Source organism: Talpa europaea (genome assembly GCF_964194135.1).
Source record: "Talpa europaea genome assembly, chromosome: 4".
Classification (NCBI taxonomy): domain Eukaryota; kingdom Metazoa; phylum Chordata; class Mammalia; order Eulipotyphla; family Talpidae; genus Talpa; species Talpa europaea.
Window position 1 is genome coordinate 98807085 of NC_140070.1, and position 13690 is coordinate 98820774.

The window sequence follows — 13690 nt, forward strand, 5'->3', positions numbered from 1 at the left end:
AATTGCAAAAATGTTAAGAATGGAATGTGTTGTCAATGAGAAAAAAATTTAAGACTTTTTAATAAGCGCATCTAAGCTAGGTGTTGGCAGGGCTCTGGGGTAGAGATGCTAATCTACCAGTCATAGAAAACATAAATAGAAGTGGGTGAATATTTCCACCAAGAATTCTGGGAGGGGAGTATCATAAAAAAAGAACAAAATTGACAAAAGATGGGCATTTGGTTAGAAATGGTAAACACCTTCCTGATTGGAAGTACCATATAAATGTTTATGGAACAGTTTCCTAAATGATAACAGCAGAAAGCGCTGACAGCAGAAAGAAAATTAGAGCTTTTAATAAATTAACTAAATTGTGAATTAACTAAATTTAATTAGTAAATAACTGCTATTCGGTTACTATATCTCATTTATGCTCACTAGTGCTATTTTGTTTCTCTTTCCTTTAATGAGCTCTGTGGAACTTAAGCTATAACCAATGGATCTAAGACATGTCACTGTTTTCACAAGTTAAATGGTTTGACTTTATACAGCTTTTGTCAGGAAATGAATGAGATCTCCTGCCACAAATTTGGCAGGCAGATTTATGATTGGGAGAAGTGGTATAGAACAAGTGGTCAAGTAATTCCTAAAATTCATTCACCACACTGCTATAAATTTTTTAGGTAAGAAAACAATGAACTCACATGGAATTAGATGATTTCTTAGTCAAGGCATAGTATGCTCCAATCAGTATCCCTTGCTCCCCAACCCCTGCCCCAAGTCTCATGGGGGTGATGAGGAACAGTGCCAAGTGGATGCTGTATACTCAGTGATATGTCACAGCCTGGAACTCTGGGTTTAGGAAATTCTTAATCCTAATAGGGGCTGCTGGCAAACGTGCCCACCCTTCCCTCTAGACAGAGAGGTTAGGTTTATATATTATTTATTAACCCAGGAATTAAGTAAACATTCTTTGGGAAGAGGTGGGAAATTTGCTCTTTAAAAAGTCTATCTGGATCTCTGTTTTTAGAGAAATACTTACTCTAGCTTTGAAGTTTCTTTGACAAGTGAATGTCCTTCTAGGGGCTCAGAAAGCATGCAAAAATGCCAGAATTATGGAGAATTCTGTCTCAGGACTGTGACTTAGTAGAATGTGCTTTGGAAGGAGAGAAGTGAATTCAAATCCTAACTGTGCTATTTATTTCAGGACAATTGACAAATTGACCTAGATTCTCTCAACATGAAACCCCCTCATCAGTAAATATATGAATTGTTTCATTGCTGTACAATTCTGTAAAGACTGTAATAAGAGAACTTAGTGCAATGCTAAGCATATCTTAAATGCTCATTAAATTTGATGGCCTGCCTTCCTCTGTCTCCCAAACTCATTCTGCTTCTGAGATGACTCATCAACATTACACTTTGTGGTGCTACAGGTAAGAGGGTGGATAGCATCTATTTTAAGTGAAAACATGATTAACATGTGAAATGTTTGCCCTAGAAAATTGACAATAATTCACTAGCTTTGTAAGCTGGGAAAGCCATCTGACCTACTTGGCTCTCAATTTCTTCATTTTGACCTAAGAAAATTATTCTAAATGATATTTATTTTTTTAGATTCAAATTATTTTTATACAAATATCTCTACCAGGTAGAGCATAATTTTTAATTTATTTTATGTATTATATTTTTCTTGGCCTGTGTATTGCTTGCTATTTTTAAACAAATTTTAAAAAAAATTATTTTGCCAACAACACAGTACAAACATTCTCACAACCAAACAGAATGTTTCTAATGTACACTTGTTTACAAAGCAGTCATACATATACATATTAGGAATGCCTTTCTTTTCTCCTTTTCATAAGGTTTCCTTAATAGGTACATATTTATTGCAAGATTAAAGAGGTTTCACAAAAGAACCAATCTTCAAAGATACACAGAAATCAATGAATATAATCTGAAGTGACACAATTCAAAAAAATAATATTTGGTATAGGATTTGTTTATATACTTGCTTTGGCATCCAAGTGTCCTTTCGGCATAGGCCGAAAGTGGAAGTAATTATTGCTGGTAGACAATTAAAACACATCAAGAAATAGAGAACAATAATGTGGGTGATAAAGAAATTGTTCTCAAGAAGTGCACATACCCTATTGAGATAGTTCAATAAAACATTCTTCAACAACCACTACTGCACTCCTATTGTATGCAAAATACTCTCATCCCATTCTCTCTCAAACTGCAATCAGAGAACTGAGAGAAGCAGGATTTGGTCTAGTTTATAGTGTGTTTCAATGACAGGTAAAAAAGTAGACCACACATTTTGGTATTTTTCTACCTGTGCCTTTGTTGGGGTACAGGTAAAAAATTCCCCTACCTTTCTGGGTCTTTTTTGAACTGGTGAAGGAAATTATAGGAGACTGACAGATTAATAGGAAAAAAAAGAACCAATTTAACTACATATGTACAGAGAATTTGTATGGATATAAATCCTAGCGTAAATGGGGCAGACTGAGGGATAATGTTCTTGAGCTAATGCATGGAATTGTGGTCTAGATAGTCTGGGAGAAAGGAGGGGGCTAACATTAAAAAAGGGACAGTAACTATAAAATCAGATGTTCTACATAATTTCCTCTGCCATAAGATAGGTTTCTTTTATAAAAAAGTTTCTTTCTGGATAAGACCTTAAAGCTGGATAATCTTATCTGTTTAAGGAAATGGTTCTAGTTTCTCCTGTAGCCTTTAAGACCTTCATTGACCTTAACTTCCCATACAAAAGTAACACCTATTGGGAAGAACCTGCACTACGCATTTTGGGGGGAAAATATCTGAATATTTTGGGGAGCCCTATCCTTCTTTATCATATCACATTATTTGTACAAAAAATTTATTTTAGCCAAGAGCACTAGCTTAACACTGTGTTTAAAGAAGTGAGATTTTCAACAGCAAAGATGTTTAAATCTTTGTTTAACTATAAATAGTTTAAACAAGATTGTATAAATGTTGTTGACTTTTTGTGCAGATAGAATTTTCTCAACAAAACTCCATTTACCAATTTTATTCCTTGATCAATATTCTATGTTATGCTTTTAAACCATTTCTATCTTTTTGTCACTTTTATTTTTACTTTGCTAAAAATTGTCTTTATTGTGATCAATGTTTTTTTAGTGTATTGTACAATGAATAATTGATAGATCAAGGTTTTGGGTTCATATTGAATCTCATCAATTCCAGCTTCTGCAATTTACATGGAGGACTTTTATGTTTACTAATTCTAAAAAATTCATTTTTCAGTTATTTCTTAAGATTTAAATTATATTAGGAATATCTGATGTTTCTATCAATTTTTAGTCAAAAAAGGATGCTACATGCAGTTTTAGTTACTCTCAGTTATACTTTCTTCACTTGTTTCTACGATGTCTACTTTTTCTTGAATCAATTTTTGCAGTACTTAGAGTTCCTACAGCACATTATCCTTGAGTCAGTTTTCAACCTCACAAAATTTATTATGTGAAATTTTAGCTTACAAGATTTCTATAAGCTTAACTTTTTTTGGCTTAGTTGTTGCACTTGTCACATTTACTAACACACATTCCTTATTTAAGGAAGTATTAGGTACATCATTCAATTATCCTCAGGATCAAAATGTAGTGGCCAATACTTTCTTTACATCTGAGGATATGGGAAGCAAAATGAATGAGAATGACTATACAAAAATGATTATTTATACTTCTCCCCCATCCAGTCTTGTTTATGCTTATACACTTGAGCATAAAAACAATCTCTAGTCTCAGTCCCTGAAATCTCTAGTCCGTGAAATCTTGGCTTATTGAAGGCAAAGGTATTCATCAGTTTCTCATTCATTGGCATCTTCTCAGTGGCTGTTAATGGCCAGCTAGTGAAGAATTGAGTGCATTTTCAAGAAAATCATCCGAATCATCTCTTTTGTGGGCATTACTACAATTCAGAAGATCCACATTCCATTATAATACCAGAATTCCCAAAGAAAGAAAAGAAAGGCTGAGATTTAAGAGATATAAACTAAAGAATGAACCTTGGTAAACCTAGTTAAAGATGGCAAGTTGAAAACAGATTTATCTCTGTTTCTTTCCAAAACTTAACTGAACTGATGAAAGGAAGAAAAGATATTTTTAAAAAGCCTAAAGGACAAAAGAAAAGGAGAAGCAATGAATTCAATAAAACTTTGGAAACTATAAAGCAAATTAACTTAGTGGCAATTGAAGTAAACTGAGCTGAGAAAACCAAATTCTAACTAAAAGAACAGAAATCTAGCAGACATCAAATTTGCCCTGTTTCTACAATTCCTCTTCAAGATCTCGGGTATTTGTAGCACCTGGAAATACTGGGCATGAAGTAAAAGTAGCACTGAAACAGGAGGATTTTTTTTTTTTTTTTTTTTATAAATTTTATTGTTATATTCCCCATACAATTGCAGCCCCCCATTCTGACCCCAATCCCTCCCCTCCCGCCCCCGCCCCCCTAAAAGTGTCTCTGGTTCATAGTTTTTTGTTGATTTTGATTTTCACTTTCTTATGAGGATTTTTTTTTTTTTAAGATTTGTTTATTTATACAAGCACTGTGTACAGTCAGAGGCACAGGAGGGTGAGAGAATTCACCAGAGCCAGAGCGGAGAGCAGAACAGGCAGAGTGACGAAGTACACTGCTGAGGGGAGCAACGGGCGGCAGGAGAGGTCTGCGCGCCCTGTGGGACCCTCACCAGGTGGCTGGGGATTGAACCGGGGCTGCAGAGGCTGCGGGCAGCTTTGCAACCCAGCTCTCAACCGCTGCACCACTGGGGAGGCCCGAAACATATATATATATATATATATATATATATATATATTTTTTTTTTTTTTTTTTTAAATTTCTGTTTAAGCAGTAGCTAGTCTTTCCAATCCCCTCTCTGATCATGTTTAGGAAATACCTTTGTTCACCTTCTGGCCCCCACCCCAAACTCCACACACATATACCAACAATGGTTGGTTATTCCCTGGAAAGGATCAAATGGAAGGTTACAGTGCCAGCATGTGATACAGAATGAGATCTTCCTACCTGTCTGTGAAATGTGCTCAGGTGCATACAGAAGGTTATATTTTGTGCACTCTTTTTAAATTATTTCATGAAGATATTAGACACGGACACATGTTGTGCTAGTTGCAAGTGTCAAGTATGCTTGTACAGACATGCTGGCATAGAAACACAGTCTGATTATCGTTGAGTACATATAAACTATGAATCCTGCCTCACCCATCCTTCATTCTGAAAGATGCCATTTATTTTAGATATAAATCGACAACCAACCCACACAGACCTGCTGTTGCTGTGATACTAACACTGTAAATTATTTACTGCATTTTAGAGAATTTGTCATAGAAATGAAGTTGGAAAGGGAAATGCATAACGAAACAAATATTCTCATATGTTAGGAAGCTACTGTAACATTTTTGTCCTTAATTCTCTATCACAATCTGCAACAGGTTAAGAGTTATGGGATGAGGCAAAAAAGGAAAATTATGAATACATTTCTAACAAGTTTTCATCTGCTTAGCCCAAAGATTTCACAATGCAGTGTTCATTAGATACAGCTCAGGGTTCAATTGAGAATCGAAAAGTTTTCTGAATCCACCATCTTCTAGGCACCTGCTGAGCCAGGCACAATTGGCTCACACCTGTTTTTCCCAAGTTTACTGCAGCCTGTACACTGTAAGCTAATGGGCTTTCACTTGTTCCCAGACACTCTTGTATATTGTCACCAACTGGTACAATACCTTCAGGTCAATACTTGCTACTCTGCACTCTGATTTGAATCTACATAGAATATTCCTCTTTCCCTCTCCTTTTCTTTACAAACACTACATATCACTGGCATGAGCAAACAGAAATTCTCAACAGCAAAGGTAGATGTTGGTTGCAGTGAGAAGCAGATACAATTTTTATATATAAGTGGTTTAATTATAAAACCCAATCTCTGTGTGCCAGCACTGGCACTAGCAATGGGAATGTCTTCAGCACAATTGTCCCATGGGTCTTGCATCATTGTCACTATGTCTTATGTTAACTGGTCTCTGAAAGTGTAGAATGGGCATATTATCATCAGTATTTATCTCTAACAAAAGTCACTCTCTGAAAGTAAATGTTATCTAGGGGCAAACACACAAATTTTATGTGGCATCATGAGGCATATGTTTGGGATCACATTTAGATCCCAGATCTACCATTTACTAGATGAATCTCAACAAGTTGTATAACTTTCCTAAGCCCCAGTTCCTTCAAATGGAAAAAGTGGTAAAAGATGATGTTTGCCTCATTAAATAATGTGGACAATTAATAATAGAGATCATATGGAGATCATTTTCATGTAGAATAGCCATAGAAACTAGTCCAGAGACTCCTAGTAGGTACTCAAGTGCTAATAGGTAATTTTACCAGAAGATAGCTTTGCTGTTGAGTTATTATTGCATAATGATTATGTCTGTTGAGAAGGTATTAGAAGACTTAAAATAGTAAAGAACTTCAAGACTGTTTTCCTTGGCCTTAGGGAACAACGAATAAATAAATATATAAGTGAATACATAAATATATAAAGAAATAATGTATCCAAAAGATGTAGCCTTTCCTTTTTGGCTCCTTGAACAGAGAGATCTGACTCCTTTCAGAGACTGGCTCCCACTGGCGGTGTTGGTATATATAAACCACTTTTACTTTCCAGTTAGTATAGATGAAATTTTGCCTCTCAGTGTGGCCTTGTATCAGTTATGCCAAGCCAGTGACATCTCTCTGGCAAGAAAGTGTCTCATAAGCTCCATTTTCATCTTTCAGTGACAATTCTATGTCAAGTTCATTTTAACAATCAACCTTTGGAGAAATTTCTGGGGCCACTAACCATCTCTACCAAAGGCTGCCTTTGTAAAGTATTTTGTTTTAAATAGAGAATTCTTTTCAGATATCCCTAGAGATATGGCACATTTGAAGTGGACCTAAGAGAGAGCCTGACATTCAATGTGATCTAGAACTTCTCCTCATCTCCTCTGATTCCTTGAGCTATGACAAAAGAAACAGAAAATGAAGACATGAGAAAGATAAAGGGACCTCCCATTAAGAGTCAGAAATTGATTTATTTGTGTGTGTGTCACCTGAAAAACCATTATGAAACATGAGGGCAGAGATGTTAATGACTCCCTTTAATATGAAGACGTGGCCCTCAGAACTGTATCACTAGGGCTGTATTGGTAAATTCAGCAGATTGTTGCTTAAACCAGGGATATGGAAGTGGACCATATGTATATTAGTAAACATATTCAAGAACTCACATATTTTAAAGGAAAAATAGATAAGAGTTTTACCAGCTATTTGAAGGAAATAAGAGGAGGACAAAAAATCAGTGAAATGAGCTAATTACAGAGGAACCCATCACTGTCTTAACAGATGAGAGAAGAGAATATTCAGACATGAACTTTTTCAGGCTACTCAGCACTCACAATGTCAGAAGTGTGAAATGGAGGCTATTCATCCACTGAGATTCCAATTAATGGCCAAAAGAAATGGCCAAAAGACCAGATGGAGTTTTCTACCCTCTTCATGCCTTGATTAAAAGCAGGGCCCGAATTAAATTTTGTGGAACATAATGCGTATGCATTGGGAAAAGAAGCCCTTTGAAAAAATGAATTCATATTAGGAATACACCATTACGAAGGTCACGCCAAAGAGCTGGGAAGGGGCTCATGAAAATGACAAGCTTATGTGTCATTAGTCTGACAATCTACACATCTCTGGTAAAAAAGATATTAATGCTGACCATGCTTTGCTGTTTGAATGCTTTCTTTGGTCCCCATCTCTGTAATAGCTTTTTATAACTGCCCTGGTTGAATTGGGGGTTGGCAAAAAACAAAATAGTCAAATGAAATGGAATTCCATTTGATATGAGAAGTAGATTTTAGCTTTCTCTCTATTTTGCTTTATGAAGTGGCCTAATTGAAAAAAAAAAGTTTATTAAAAGTAACATAATACAAATTAGTTTGGAAAAAAGAAATAAAAGAACATATACAAGGATCATGTTATTGTATTTCTTCCTGTTGTATTTTACAAAGGCCTGTGTGTGCATCAGTGTGTGTGTGTGTGCCTGTGTGTGTGTTGAACCAAATAGTATTCACAACACAGTTGTTCTATCAGATGTTGCCTTAGTGTAATAAAAGATTAAGGACTGACTTTTTCTTCTCTTTCTCTCTCTGATAATTTGCATATGTTTTTATTTACTTTGGGGATCTGGGAGGAACTTCATTCTATAATCAAGTTCAGTGTTAAAGTTTTATGGGTTTTAATATAAAAATAATAGAGATTTAGAAGGTTGGGCACCAAATTACCATCCATGAAAAAGTATATTTAGATATGGGTAGTGAAAACCTTGGCAGAATTTAACTCCCTAAAACTGAATTGCTGCAAAAGCAAACTTTCCCTAAGGCTTAGGGAACCCCTGACTAGATGATTGGCTGGCTTCTGGAATGGGGTCTTGATCTATAATTCCCACCCCCGTCATTTATCATCTCTCATTTAGAGGGAGCTGGGAGAGAGAATGCATTTTACATTAAAAAAAAAAAAGTTTTAATGCATCTAAACAAATACTCCAGAAACAGTAAAAGCTTTTTTGGGTGACTGCCATGATGCCATTCTCCACACAATATATCTCAGAGATAATTTTCAGTCATTTATTTTTTTATGCATTTGTAAGGCAAGAAAAAAAAAAGCAGGGCTACAGATTATCTTTTTACAGTATATGAATTCCATTGACACTTTTTTTCACCAACTTCTTTTTAAAGACTGAGTATCTCAGAAAGCCACTATTTTTTAGAAGCAGAATGTTGTGGCAAAGAAAGCATGCATTACATGTAAGGAAACTTTGATTCTTGTCTTACATCTCCACTGCTAGGCATCCGCTATCTCATTTTGAAAAGAGGAAGATTATTCTTACATAATACTGACAATTCCTTCAGATTTAACATTCTATGATTCTTTGATAGGTTTATTTTGTTGCTCTTTTCTTGATTATTTTGAAGTGTTATCTCGGTAACCATTAGAATACATTGCCTCTCTTTGTGCAGAGTCCCCGCTCCTTAGTTCAGCATCTATTGTTCAGCTCAGCTGCTAGTAGACTTTAAGGGCAGCAGAGAATATCCAGATCCTATATTCTTTCTGCAGCCCAGCAAGTGCACATTTCTTCAGGAGTTTTTTTTTTTTGCTTCCCAAAAATACATATATGAGTATACATATATTCATTTGACATTTCTTCTTGGCAACTTCTACAGGTCAAGGACCATTGTGGGCAGTAGGAATACAACAGTGAAGGACAAGCAGTTTTTCTCTTTTCAAAATTACTTAGGACCTAGTTGGGGTTGGGGGGAGCAGAGATAGATTAAATCATGTAAGCAAGAGAAGGTGAAAATGCAATCGCGATGAGTGCCACCATTGATAACCACGTGTTGCTATCAAAATCCACAATATCATATATGTCCTGTTCAGAGAGGTCTAAGAGACCTTTCCTAGAAATTAATGGCTAGCTCCCAATCAAAATGTCATCTTAGGGTTAAGTGTAAAAGGAAGGACAGATATCTGTGTAAAGGACATGTTACATGAAAATGTCCTGTGAAGGCCAGAAGTGAACACAGTATGTGGGAATAAAGAAGGCAAATGTGGCTGAATACCCAAAAGTAAAGAAGAGCCTGAGATGAAATGGAAGGCATTGGTAGAGTTTTCAATATGCAAGACCTTTTGCTCCAGTTAAGTTGTATTTTTATTCTAAGAGCCAAGAAAATTATGGATGAGTCTTCAGTAGCATAATTAGATTTACTTACCAATCATCTTTCACTTGAGAAAGGAAAAGAGATGAGGCAAATTTGTCTATGGTTAGAGAGTGAGGAATGAAACAGTGATGTAATAGCTTTATTACTATTCAGGATTCTGCTCTGGACTAATAAACCTAAGTGTCCTTGAATATCTCATTTCTTTAGAATATATCATAGGACTAGCCGGGACAACTCCAAGGGGACACTCAGAAGCTATCTTTATTAGGTTTACTTCTGCATTATTTATGTTATTGAGATGGACATAGACATCTGAAGGACAGGCGTAGTTCTCACAGGATTCCCAGAAACTAGACTTGCAGCTCTGCCAGGTGAGAGGAAATAACACAGCTGCATGATCTCCAGGAACATTTTTTGATGAACTTGCCAAGCTGCCCAACATAGAGGACTGAACATTATGAAGTTATTCTGGTAATTCATCATGGGTCCTGATCATAGTTCTATATTTTCTCCCATTTTCGAAATGAATGCATATATCTTATTTATATGCATATGCCTTCCATTTCATCTCAGGCTCTTCTTTACTTTTGGGTGTTCTGCCATGAACAATTCCCATGCCAGCTAAATAGCACCTCAAACAATTTGCTGATGAACAATCACTAGTCAAAAATATTGTTGCTTAATGTATGAAATAACCAGGAATTTCTCCTCCATTCTGGCTTAAAATGCCCCATGGTTCTTGTATAGTGTCAAGACATTACATTCCTGTCTTAAGCCTCCACCTTTCTCTTGGAATCTAGGGTAGGGGTTCTAGATCCACACTTCAACCTTCCCACACCCTAAAGTTATGCCACAAGAGTCTTTCAGTAGATGATATCATAATGTTGTTTCATATAATAAAACTCACCAGACTTTTAACCAGCTCTGGCTCTAGTTAATAAACAAAATACAGGTTTGTAACACATCGGACTCCCAATCAATTCCATTTACTTTGTTCTATGACCATGTCCACTTATTGACTTGTCAGTATCAGAAATGGTGGACTTGATATAAGTCATAGGTGTGGAGACAAGCGAAATCATTGAGAATGAGTAAGACAAGAGGAAACGTGATTTTATAATGATGTATGGACTAGTCAATCACAAGAAATTAAGGTATTCCTATGTTCCTTTTTATGCCCTACAAGATCAGAGTATCTTCCACTCGAAATAAAATTGTTCCCTGACAAATAAACAAGCTGATAATGAGAAAAAAGTAAACATCAAGCTATCTTTGAATACCTTCAGAAGACGCAGTGATTTTAATGACTATTAAATAAACAGCATCACAAGCAACAAAAAGAGAGAAAATACAAGATTTGATAACTCTGTGCAGTGATACCTTTTGTTTTCCTCCCTCTTTTGAACAAAGTGGTTAGAATACAGGACAGTTTATGAGCACAAGTGGCAATATCTTGCTGCTGCTACTAGAGGTTTTCACGTTTATTTCTGTTGCTTCTCCAAATAAGGTTAAATGGATTTTATTTGCTTTCAGGTAGCCTAAACAGACAATTCATCATCTTTTTTTCTCCTATTATTTTTTCCATTCCTTGAGATTTTTATTAAAATGAGACTAGAATGGTTAGTGACTGTGATCATTAGCTTGCAGAGGCTGGCTTATGAAACAGATTGTCAGTGCCATAAACACAGGCCTAGGAATTCTGTCATCCAGTCCCTGATGTGGCATGTCAATTCTCGGGGAATAGCTTATCCTAAATAGTGTTTGCTGTTATTCATAAATATATAATGACAATGATCCTTAAGTAAACTTTGTCCAAATCACTCAATCCTGCACTCGTAATGACTGTACACCAGTAAAAAGCAATGTGAGGCAGCTGCTCCACACTGTTCATAATATTAGCCCATTATTCAAATACTGTGCCATTCACCCTCCACAGCTGAAAGGCTAGTCTCCAGAATTTGTAAGAATTAATTCCCTGCTGTGGAATTTCAAAATTCCCAAGGTCAAATGAGCAGAGTAGATAAAACAAATGAGAACAAAAATGTGAAATGAGTAATGAAAAGGAAAACATTTTAGACATCAGAGGAACAACATAGTTTTCACTAGAATTTATAGAAATTAAGAAAGAATTATGTTTAAAAAGACTCTATTTAGCTACTCTAAGGCATTAAAAATGAAAAATAGGTATCATATTCTTGTGTAAAAATCCTGTATTATAACAATATTGTTTCTCCCTAAATTGATCTATAACATTAGTACAATCACAACCAAAATACTAAGGTGATCACGTATTTTATGTAGGGGAAAAAATGCATATAGAAAAATCAGGAAACTGGGCCTCCCCAGTGGTGCAGTGTGTTGAGTGCCGCACTGTGAAGCTGTCCACAGCCTCTGCAGCCAGTTCGATTCTCTGCTGGCCAGGGAGATTCCCACATGGTGTAGCAGACCTCTCCTGCCTCACCCGCTGCTCCCCTCAGCAGTGTCTTCAGTCCATCTGCCTGTTCTGTTCCCTGCTCTGTCTCTGGTGAATCCTCTCACCCTCCCGTGCATCTGGCCTGTACCCCAGTTCTTGCATAAATAAATAAATCTTTGGGAAAAAAAAAAGTCGGGAAACTATGAAAATAATAATGAAGAGAAATTAGCAACTGAATATTAAAATACGTTAAGCTACAATATTTAAATAGTTTACAACTAACCCGGATTATTGGAAGAACAATGGAGAAGGGAAATCATACACAGAAATAAGTACTTCATGGGATTTAACATAGGATAAAAGTGAATAAAGGAAAAATGATTTAGCAATTGTTAGGAGAACTGGCTAGTGATTACAAAAACAATAGTTCAATTATTTAAGAAAATTCTTATATGACATTAAATCCCAAATAAGGTAAAAAATTAAAAAGTGTATCATTAGAAAAAAAAAAGTGATTCTATAAGGATGAAAGTAAAATATTGACTTTTCCCCTAAAACTCCTGAAGCAGATAATTGAAAATAAGAAGCCATAAAAATATTGACAAATTTTTTAGGGCCTCCCAGGTGGCGCAGAGGTTGAGCGCTGGGTTGCGAAACTGCCCACAGCCTCTGCAGCGCCAGTTCAATCCCCGGCCGCCTGCAAGGGTCCCACATGGCTCGCAGACCTCTCCTGCTGCCCGCTGCTCCCCTCAGCAGTGTACTTCGGTCCTTCTGCCTGTTCTGCTCCCTGCTCTGGCTCTGGTGAGTTCTCTCACCCCCCAGTGCTTCTGACTGTACCCAGTGCTTGTATAAATAAATAAATACATAAATCTTTAAAAAAATATATTGACAAGTTTTTGTAAAAATTTGTAATTCCAGACACTCCTCAATACCATAAGTCAAGTCAATAGATAATGATAATTGGGAAAACTCTTTCAAGCCCATAGGATATCTTAAGGACTAATATCTTCAATATTAAAATAATTTCATAGGTAAAATTTTAAAACTATTTAAAGGAAAAACAAGGAACTATGTATAAATAATTCATAGAAACACAAGACATTAATGTTTCATTAGCATAAGAAAAAATCAAACTTAAATATAATTAAATTAGTTTAGCCTAAAAATATGAACATGTTCTATATATTAAAGTGGGGACAATTTTGATATTACCTAACACTGAAGGGAAATATACCACAACAATTGATTTAGGCTAGTGGAAATTTAAATTGATACATTTTGTACAACCTCTGGCAATATCTATAAAAACATAAAACCCACATATACTTTGATACAACAGTTGCACTCTAGAAATTAATTCCATGGAGATACTCATCAATTTTGCAAAACATTTATATAAAGGTTCATTACAACATTCTTTATAATAATAAAACAGAACAAGCTATACAACAAAATAAAAAACCCTAGAAACAACCTAAATCTA